The sequence below is a fragment of the Asparagus officinalis genome, chromosome 3 (genome assembly GCF_001876935.1).
Source record: "Asparagus officinalis chromosome 3, Aspof.V1, whole genome shotgun sequence".
NCBI lineage: Eukaryota > Viridiplantae > Streptophyta > Magnoliopsida > Asparagales > Asparagaceae > Asparagus > Asparagus officinalis.
The window spans coordinates 23731158-23740830 of NC_033796.1; positions in this window are offsets into that span (position 1 = coordinate 23731158).

A 9673-nucleotide genomic window follows, 5' to 3' on the forward strand; every position below is an offset into this window, starting at 1 on the left:
CATCCTTTTGAGTTGCTTTCTATCCTTTTTTTCTCTCATTTTGTGTTGATTTTTGATGGACGTTTTTAGCAAGTTGTGAGCTATAAGTGAAAAAAAACATGTAGAAAACAGAGATTGGAGCTGGTTTGCTCTCTTTGGTGATGTTTTTTTTCGGTGGTTATAACAATTTGTGAGCTTATAGTGTACAAATAAAAGAAGAGCAGAGATTGGGTCTGATCCCCCCCTCCCCCCTTTGGTGATTTATTTTTGGTGGGTTTTAGCAATTTGTGAGCTTTAGTGGGTAAACAAAGAAAATAGAGATTTTGGTTTCTTTCTTTGAGAGTTATGAGGAGATTGTACGTGATACTGGGTTTAGCTATTTCATGGATCTGATGGTGAGCTCAGTTATGAGGAGTTATGAGGAGTTTGTGTTGCTTGCGAGATGACGAGGTCTCAGAAGGTGGAGGAGAAGAAGGCTAGGGTGGAGGAGAGCTTGATTGTGGAGAATGTAGGTTTGGTTTTATGCCATTGCTTTATGATTTGAACGGAAGTATTTAAGAATAAAGTGAATTTATGTTAGTTCAATTTTTATAGTGGTGTATCATGTTAGTTCAATTTTTACAGTGTTAGTAATGTAAACTATAAAAAAATTAACTGTTAACGTTTATTTGTTCCATGTTAAGTATAGTGGAGTAAATGTTAATTTTTTTCTTTTAAATGTTAAGTTTTGTTAATTAGCTGTTAAGTTTTACCTATTACATGTGAACTATAGCCGATTAACTTAACATGTTGACTTTTGTGGATAACATGTCAACTCTTGTGGATAACATGTTAACTCTTGTGGCTATATGTTAACTTTTGTGGATAACATGTTAATTCTTATGGTAACATGTTGACTTTTGTGGATAACATGTCAACTCTTGTGGATAACATGTTAACTCTTGTGGCTATATGTTAACTTTTGTGGATAACATGTTAATTCTATGGATAACATGTTAACTTTTGCTGGCTAACATGCTTCATTTGTGTGACTAACGGTTATTTAGACATGTTAACTATTGTGGTTAACATGTTAACTATAAGAACTTAGATGTTAACTAATTATATGAGGATTGATCTTACGCAGAAATATATAGATACAATCCCATAAACTGGCTTGTTTTAAGGCAACGTTCTCCTGCAACTGTAACCATTGCCGTAATCTATCTAAGATGACCTCCATTACTTTGTCATCGAGTCTTCCCCCGCGGAGCAAATACAGTAGTTTTGGGTATGTAATTGTGCTGTTATCACTAACGATGACATAGCAAGCAATAAGTTACGGAGGGTTAAAATCTAAAACATGAAAGCTAACATCTAAACACGCAAAATAATAAGCAACTACAGAGCCGTTCACAGTTAACATTAAAGAGAGTTAACATTAATATACTAAACATGTTAACTCTTATAGATAACATGTTATAAATCATCGTGCTGAATCCATTGCTAACATGTTAACTCTTTGTAGATAACATGTTAACTCTTGCTGGCTAATATGTTAATTCTTGTAGATAACATGTTAACTCTTGTGGCTAATTTGTTAACATCTTTATGGCTAACATGTTAACTATTGCTGGATAACATGTTACTCTTGTGGATAACATGTTAACTCTTGTTGGCAAACATGTTAACTTCTTGTGGATAACATGTTAACTCTTGTGGATAAACATGTTAACTCTTGCTGAAGAAGAAGAATTGCACATATTCACACTTATGTTAGTGATCCAGGTGGTTTTAAACAACAATCACAACCTATGTTAAGTGATCCAGGTGGTTTTAACAACAGCCGTGGCTGAGAAACAGTTTAACAACAACGTGTTAGATGCTACGTATTATAGTTATCAATTTACGTATTATAGTTTCTATATTTTAATGTGTTAACGGATTATGTTAACATGCTATGTATTATAGTTAACATGTTAAATGAGAACTATATTAACGTGTATATGACCCGAAATAACAGTTAACGGATAATGGATTACAAATAACAGTTAACGATAATGAATTATAGTTAACAGTTTACTGAATATAATTATCAATTTACCAATTAAAGTTAACATGGTACATATTATAGTTAACAACAAGCGAACTGTGAAAGTTAACATGTTACCAGTGTAACTTAACAAACGAACAAAGAAAGTTAACATGTTTCTGATGATATTTACCAAATAAATTACAAATGGAACATGTTATCCTGATCTCATGCAAAAGGAACATGTTACTCAATACAGACTAAAATACTAATATCTATGTATCATCACACCTCACACGACACTACTAGAATAAACTTTTCTTTTGGAAAAAAAAGTTAAAAAAGTAAACACATAATTATGAGTAATAATTTCAGTCTATTTGTATAATTGGCGGTGCATCAGATACATTTTGCGGGCGCAATGACTACAAATCAGAGAACTAGAGAAGCGGTGATCTGATCTTCCATAGTCAACGAGACGCTGGCCTCCAAATGTCAATCTATGAGTGGTTGTCTGCTTCTTGATCAGCTAAACTCACACCGTTCTCGTCCATGCCTTCACGACAGAGAAGAATCACGTCTCCAGACCTTCCGCCGCTACTCCAAATCCCAACCGCCCACGCCACCCCAACCGACTACACCCCCTCAGTCTCCTTCCTCTCCTCCATCGCCTCCCCTCCCCTCCCTCCGCATCCAGACCTTGAGCTCTCCCAATCCAACCCTTCCTCCTCTCCCTCCCGGCCTCGACCCCTCCCTCCTCAACTCCCACCTCGACTCCGTCCCCATCGACCCCTCCACTGGTCCCACCCCTTCTCCGCCACTACGACCCCTCCGTCCCCGAATCCTAAACCCCCAACTAATCTGTCAATCACCCAACAAAGCAAAAAAACACAAATTAGAACTCCTAATGATCTCACCAACCTCATCAAAAACAACCCACACTCCGGCTGCGATCCCCTTAACCAACCGACGCGACGGATAGGCCGTCAGAATCAGATCCCGGACCCGCCAAGGATTTGACAGACGGGGAGAGATTGGAGGGGAGGGCTGACGTGGCGATGGAGGCGACGGAGACTCTGCTCTATCTCGGGGGGGGGGGGGGGATGGGCCGAGGACGGGGAGAGCACGGAGCCCTTCAAAACTCCAGACGGCGGGTAGACAGAGAAGGAGAAGAAGAAGAGGAAGAAGGGTAGCGATGTGGCGGCGGGGGCTACGACTGAGGATGGAGTCGACACGAGGTCAGGGAGGCGGAGGTGGCGGCGTCGCGTGTTGAGGTATTCCAGCAGTTGGAGAGAGGGTGGAGAGGAGATGAGAGAGAAGGAGAAGATTGAAGAAGAAGAAGAAGCAGAAGAAGAGGTAGTTTGGGGTTTTTTGGGAATTAATTCTCTTGGAAATTGTAAAAAGGGCAGAATCACATTAACTTTTCCTTTTTCGGCTAATACACATGAAAAATAATACAGGGGCTGCGAGGTCACATTGTATTTTTATTTTTTGGGCCTTGAAGCAATTTTTCCTTTTTCAGATTAAAATCCATTTTATAGGTGTTATTCGGACCGTTGAACGAAAACAATGGATTTAAAAGACAGGAGGTTACAATTAGGGCTGTCCAAAACCCCGCGGCCCGCGCCCAGCCGGAGCCCGCCCGGCCCGGTCCGGTCGTGGCCCGGCCCGGTCCGGGAAACCCAGGCAAGTCTGGGCTTCCGGGCCGGGCCCGGGCCGGCTCTTCCGGCCCGGCCCGGCCCGGAATAGTGTATTTTTTTATTTTTATTATTTTATTTTTATGTATTATATTATATATGTATATATAAATATATATAATTATATAGATATATTTTATATATGTATAAATTATGTATAATATATGTATATATAAATATTTCTATTATATGTATAATATGTCATAATGTGTGTATATATATACTCTCTCTTAGTATATAAGCATATATTAAGTATTACTCTCTCTTATGTAAGTATATATATGTATAGTATATATAAGTATACTTTCTCTTCTATATAAGTATATATAAGAATACTCTCTCTTATATATGTATATGTATGCATGTATGTATATATATACTCTCTCTTAGTATATATGTTATATATAAGTATACTCTCTCTTATATAATATATTTCTATATATGTATAATATGTCATATCGTATTGTACGTATGTATATATATACTCTCTCTTAGTATATTAAGTATATATATGTATAAAATATAACATGTTATATAAGTATACTTTCTCTTATATAAGTATATATATATATATATATATATATATATATTATATATTATATATATATATATATATATATATATATATTATATATATTATATATATATATATATATATATATATATATATAATATCATATATATATATATATATATATATATATATATATATAAAAGAATACTCTCTTTTATATATGTATATAATGTATGTATGTATATATATACTTCTCTCTCTTTAGTATACTATGTATATATAAGTATACTCTCTCTTATATTATGTATACTCTCTGCTTATATAAGTATCATTATTAGTATACACTTCTATATATATATATATATATATATATATATACTAATATACTCTCTCTCTTAGTATATATGTATATATAAGTATACTCTCTCTTATATATGTATACTCCCTATTATATAAGTATACTCTTTTATATATGTGTGTGTGTATACTCTCTCTCTTAGTATATAAGTATAGTATATTACAACGGTTACTTCCCCATTGGCCCAACGAGCAACGGCTACAGGGTTACTTATGCGATTCTCTCTCTCTCTTAAATTATAACTTATAAATATATACAATATATTTACATATAATATATGTATATATAATATATAGTTACATAATAATTTAGAAGTATATACTAATACATAATTATATAAAATATAATAATATTAAACTAATTTTTAGCATTTTTTATCAAAAAAAAAAAAGAAAAGAAATTTAAAAAAACCTAGGTGGGATGTACTTATCTATTGTGATGCGATGAATTCCAAAATAAATTTATACTTGTAATTTATAAATGATTTATTAATTATTAATAAAGAATTTATTTTTATAATTTTTTATTTGTAATTTATGTTATTTTAAGTGATTAATAAAATTATTATTTTACTATTATTTTTTTGTCTTTTTTTATAATTTAAAACTTAAATAAAATTTAAAATTTTGGAAAAAAAAATTTTTTTTAAAAGAAAAAACCCGGGCCGGCCCGGAACCCGGCCCGGTCGGGCCCGAGCCCGGGCCCGAACCCGGCCCGGGGTACCCGGGTCCGGGTCCGGGCTCCGATTTTGCCCGGGCCGGGCCCGGATGGACAGGCCTAGTTACAATCTATACTACATACTACATATAAATCTATATCTATTTATATCTATACTTACTACATATAACTACATATAAAAGAGGATTAAAGTATTAAAACTTTAAAATTTCCTTTTGCCCTCTTAATTTTTGATATTTCTTAATTATACCAATTATCTCTAATTAACTAACTAATCTAATATTATTTTACATTTTTTCTCAAAATGTCCTCCGAGCTTCATTTATAATCACCAAAAGGCCCTTATATGTCATTAAATACCAGTTTTAAAACTTTCAATGTTTTCACTAAAATTTTACTATTAAATTTAATATTTAACTAATTTTAGTAATTAGTATTTATGAATATTTTTTTTTACTAGAGTAAAATCTAACAATCTAATCCAATTGTTGATATTCAAATCACACGGAATAATCCAGAATAGGATGGTTGCGGAGTGATGAAAGATGATGGAGGGGATTGCTTCCTTCCTCGACTTTATGTCTTGGCCACTGAGTTAGAGTGAACGATCTGCACAAAAGAAGGTCGTGAGAGGGCGAGGTGATGATTCCCCGTGGAACCTCTGACGATCAAGTTAGTTGATGAACTTGAGCTTGAGTGGAGTAATAGAACTATGTGTTCTTATGCTATGTGCATTAGAAATGATGATCTCTGAGATTTAGGTCAGGAGGAGAGTTTAGATTGTCAACATTTGGCTATGGTGAATAGCATCTGTACTTATAGAGGATGCCAAGGGCAGATTGGTCACTTCATGAGTGTACAGCAAGACGGTGGTGAGGGATGAGCTGGAAGTTGAGTCATCTTTTGCTCTACACGTGTTGGTTAGTGAGTGACGGGAGGTCACTTCAGCAACATAGGGAACCAGCAGTCCGACAAGTCTTCAAGACTGTTGAGGATGGAGATATAATGATGATCATCGAAGATTAAATAATGTTGAGAAGTGTCACCTATGCTGATAGGTTCGAGGCGAGGATAATCTCTTAGCTTCGTCAAGAAGTAAGGCCTATAATGTCATATCTTCGAGTTGTTGACTCTTGTGTTGACTGACACCGCCTTTCGTGTCGACACAAGAGTGTCGGCTTGTCCGACTAGTCGGAATGTCGTCTTGTACCAGCTAACAACCGTCTCTCAAGTCGATATAGAGATGTCGACTCATCTGGGAGGTCAGGATCTCTCGTGCCGATCAACATTGTCTTTCGTGTCGACACAAGAGTATCGGCTTATCTGGCTAGTCAAAATGTCGACTTATGAGAGTATATATCCGTGGAATAGATATACCCCATAACAGTTAGCCACTTTCGCTTGGAGTCGGTTTTAGCCGAGTCCGAGTGAAATGAATAAAGCTCTGGACTGAAGTTAGGGCTGCTGATTGCTTTGTAGCATTGCTCTGATCGAGCAAACCAAGTGGCAATTCTTGAGTTGGCAGTATTGTGTCGACCCAAATGTTGTGAGTCGGCTTGACAACTGGCTCATATTGCGCCTATTATGGGCAAGATTCTCGGGTCTTGTGTCAATGAAGACTGGCAAGTTGAAGTGCTTTAAGTCTTTTTGCCGAAGATAACTGGGCAATTGAAATTCATGCATTGGGTTTACTCATGATGATACTAAGGTCTTAATGGTAGAATGATGATTCTGAGGCTAGGTTTCACGTTGGACCTAAATTTTCATAATCCTCGTATGACCGAGAGGTGACTGTGGGAGTCGACCATAGAGTTGTACCTTGGGCTTATCCTGAAAAGGAACCAATGTCTTGACCATGATGATCGATAAGAGCCGAAGGAATCAACCATATGTTGTGCCTTGGGCTTACCCTAACAAAAAGCCAAGGGCTTTTGACACGCCAGCCCAGAGGTTGGGTCGCCTAGGACTTATTTTGGTGCCTAGGGTTTCACTATGATGGTTGATGAGAATTAGAGGATCCAACCACATGTTGTGCCTTAGGCTTACCCTGATAAAGAGCCAAGGGCTTAGAATCCGACTTAGGAGTCGAATGCCTAGAACTGTGAGGAGAGTTAACTAGGGCTTCCCCTCCCCTATGACCGAGAGACGACTGTGGGAGTCGGTCAAAGGGTTGTGCCTTGAGTTTATTCCTGATAAGGAACCAAGAGCTTGCTCCAGAGTGCCTAAGGTGCGACTGCAGAGGACTCTGTGGCCCTGGCTGCCACCTTGTAGGTTCAGGCATCTTCCATGTCCATGTATCCATGCTATCTAGCCACCAATTGCTCATAATTGGCGACTGCCTTCTTAGACAAAGAGTCGGCCAATGCATTGCTCTACATGCCGGCTATGAGTGCTAACACGGTGACCGCACTCCCTGGATTGTCGACTTCCAACCTCTTAGCTTGGAATCTCTTGAAGTAGGCCTAGAGGCTCTCTTCTGGTCCCTGTCTCATTTGGATCAGCACATGAGGGGGAAGCTCCTTCTTAGTGTCAGCTAGAAAATGATGGATGAACTTTTGGCTAAGTTGTCGAAAGTTTATGATGGATCTCTTCTCGAGAGTGTTCCACCAGAGCTTAGCACTCCCTGAAAGAGTGATAGGAAAGCATCGATAGAGGATTGCTTCTGATGCTTGGAGCATACTCATCATATCATAGTAATTCTGACCATGCTCGGAGGGGTCTCCCTCGCCCTTGTATGTCTGCATGCAAGGCATCTTGAACTTCTCACATAGAACATTCATAAGGTCGTCTGAAAGGGGGTTGTTACTCCCGAAGACGCTTGCGATCGGTCTGTTGACTCAATCGTATCCAGAGGCTCTAATGGTAGGAATTTTGCCGGTGAGTTCTTGATGAGGAAGGAAACATCAGCGAGTTGACCGATGGGGTGCAAAATTTGCTTGTTGCGTCTGTGGAAGCCGTCTGAGAAGCTCACTAGTGAAGGTAGAAAATTACTCTTGGCAAGATTGATGAATCATACGAGCTATTGATTCAAGCTGGGCTTGAGTAGCATAGCTCTGATGAGGTCCTTTAGGACGAGATCGCTTAGCTCTATCTTCAGAACTAGACATGTTCTCTCAAAAAAGAAAGAGGGCCCCACGATGGGTGTCAGACTGTTGATGTTCAAATCACACAGAATAATCCAAAATATGATGGTTGTGGAGTGATGAAATATGATGGAAGGGATCGCTTCCTTCCTCGACTTTATATCTTGGCCACTGAGTTAGAGTGAGCGATCTGCACAGAAGAAGGTCGTGAGAGGATGGGGTGGTGATTCCCCCGTGGTACCTCCGACGATCAAGTCAGTTAATAAACTTGAGCTTGAGTGGAGTAATAGAACTATGTGCTCTTATGCTATGTGCATTAGAGATGATGATATCTGAGATTTAGGTTAGGAGGAGAGTTTAGATTGACAATCTTTGGCTATGGCGAATAGCATATGTACTTATAGAGGAAGTCAAGGTCAGATTGGTCACTTCATGAGTGTATAGCATGACGGTGGTGAGGGGTGAGCTGGAAGTTGAGGCATCTTTTGCTCTACACGTGTTGGTTAGTGAGTGACGGGAGGTCACTTCAGTAACATAGGGAACCGGCAGTCCGACAAGTCTTCAAGACTGTTGAGGATGGAGATATAATGATGATCATCAAAGATTAATTAAATAATGTTGAGAAGTGTCACCTATGCTGATAGGTTTGAGGCGAGGATAATCTCTTAGCTTCGTCGAGAAGCAAGGCCTATACTGTCATATCTTTGAGTTGCTGACTCTCATGTCGACTAACACCGCCTTTCGTGTCGACACAAGAGTGTCGGCTTATATGGCTAGTCAAAATGTCGACTTATGAGATCATATTTCCATGGAACAGATATACCCCATAACACCAATACTAATATATTCTAATACTAGATGTATATGCATAAATAAAATATAATTTACAGCATAATACTATAGAAAATAGACATAAGTATTATTTAGATATAATACTATAGGTATTAAATTTATCTGAACGATATATTACATATTAAGATAACATTATTATATATTATTGTATAATTGTAATATATTACCACTATTGAAATATTAAAATATAGGACAAATTTTCAAAAACGACCGTTTTCCAAATTTAATTGGCAAAATCGACCGTTGGACAAAAAATTTTGCAAAATCAACCCTTTTCTGCACGGGACTACTAGTCCCGTGCAGAAAAGAGTCGATTTTGAAAATCGACCCCTCCTCCTCCCCCAAATCCCCGACTCATCTGAGACGCTTCCTCCTCACCCAAATCCTCCAACTCTGCCTCGCCATTCTCCCCACCACGTACAGGTCCTTCCTCCCTCCCTCCGTCAGCGGCGACTAGGCGGACGACGGTGAGGCTGAGTGCGGCTAGCGGTGTCGGCGGGG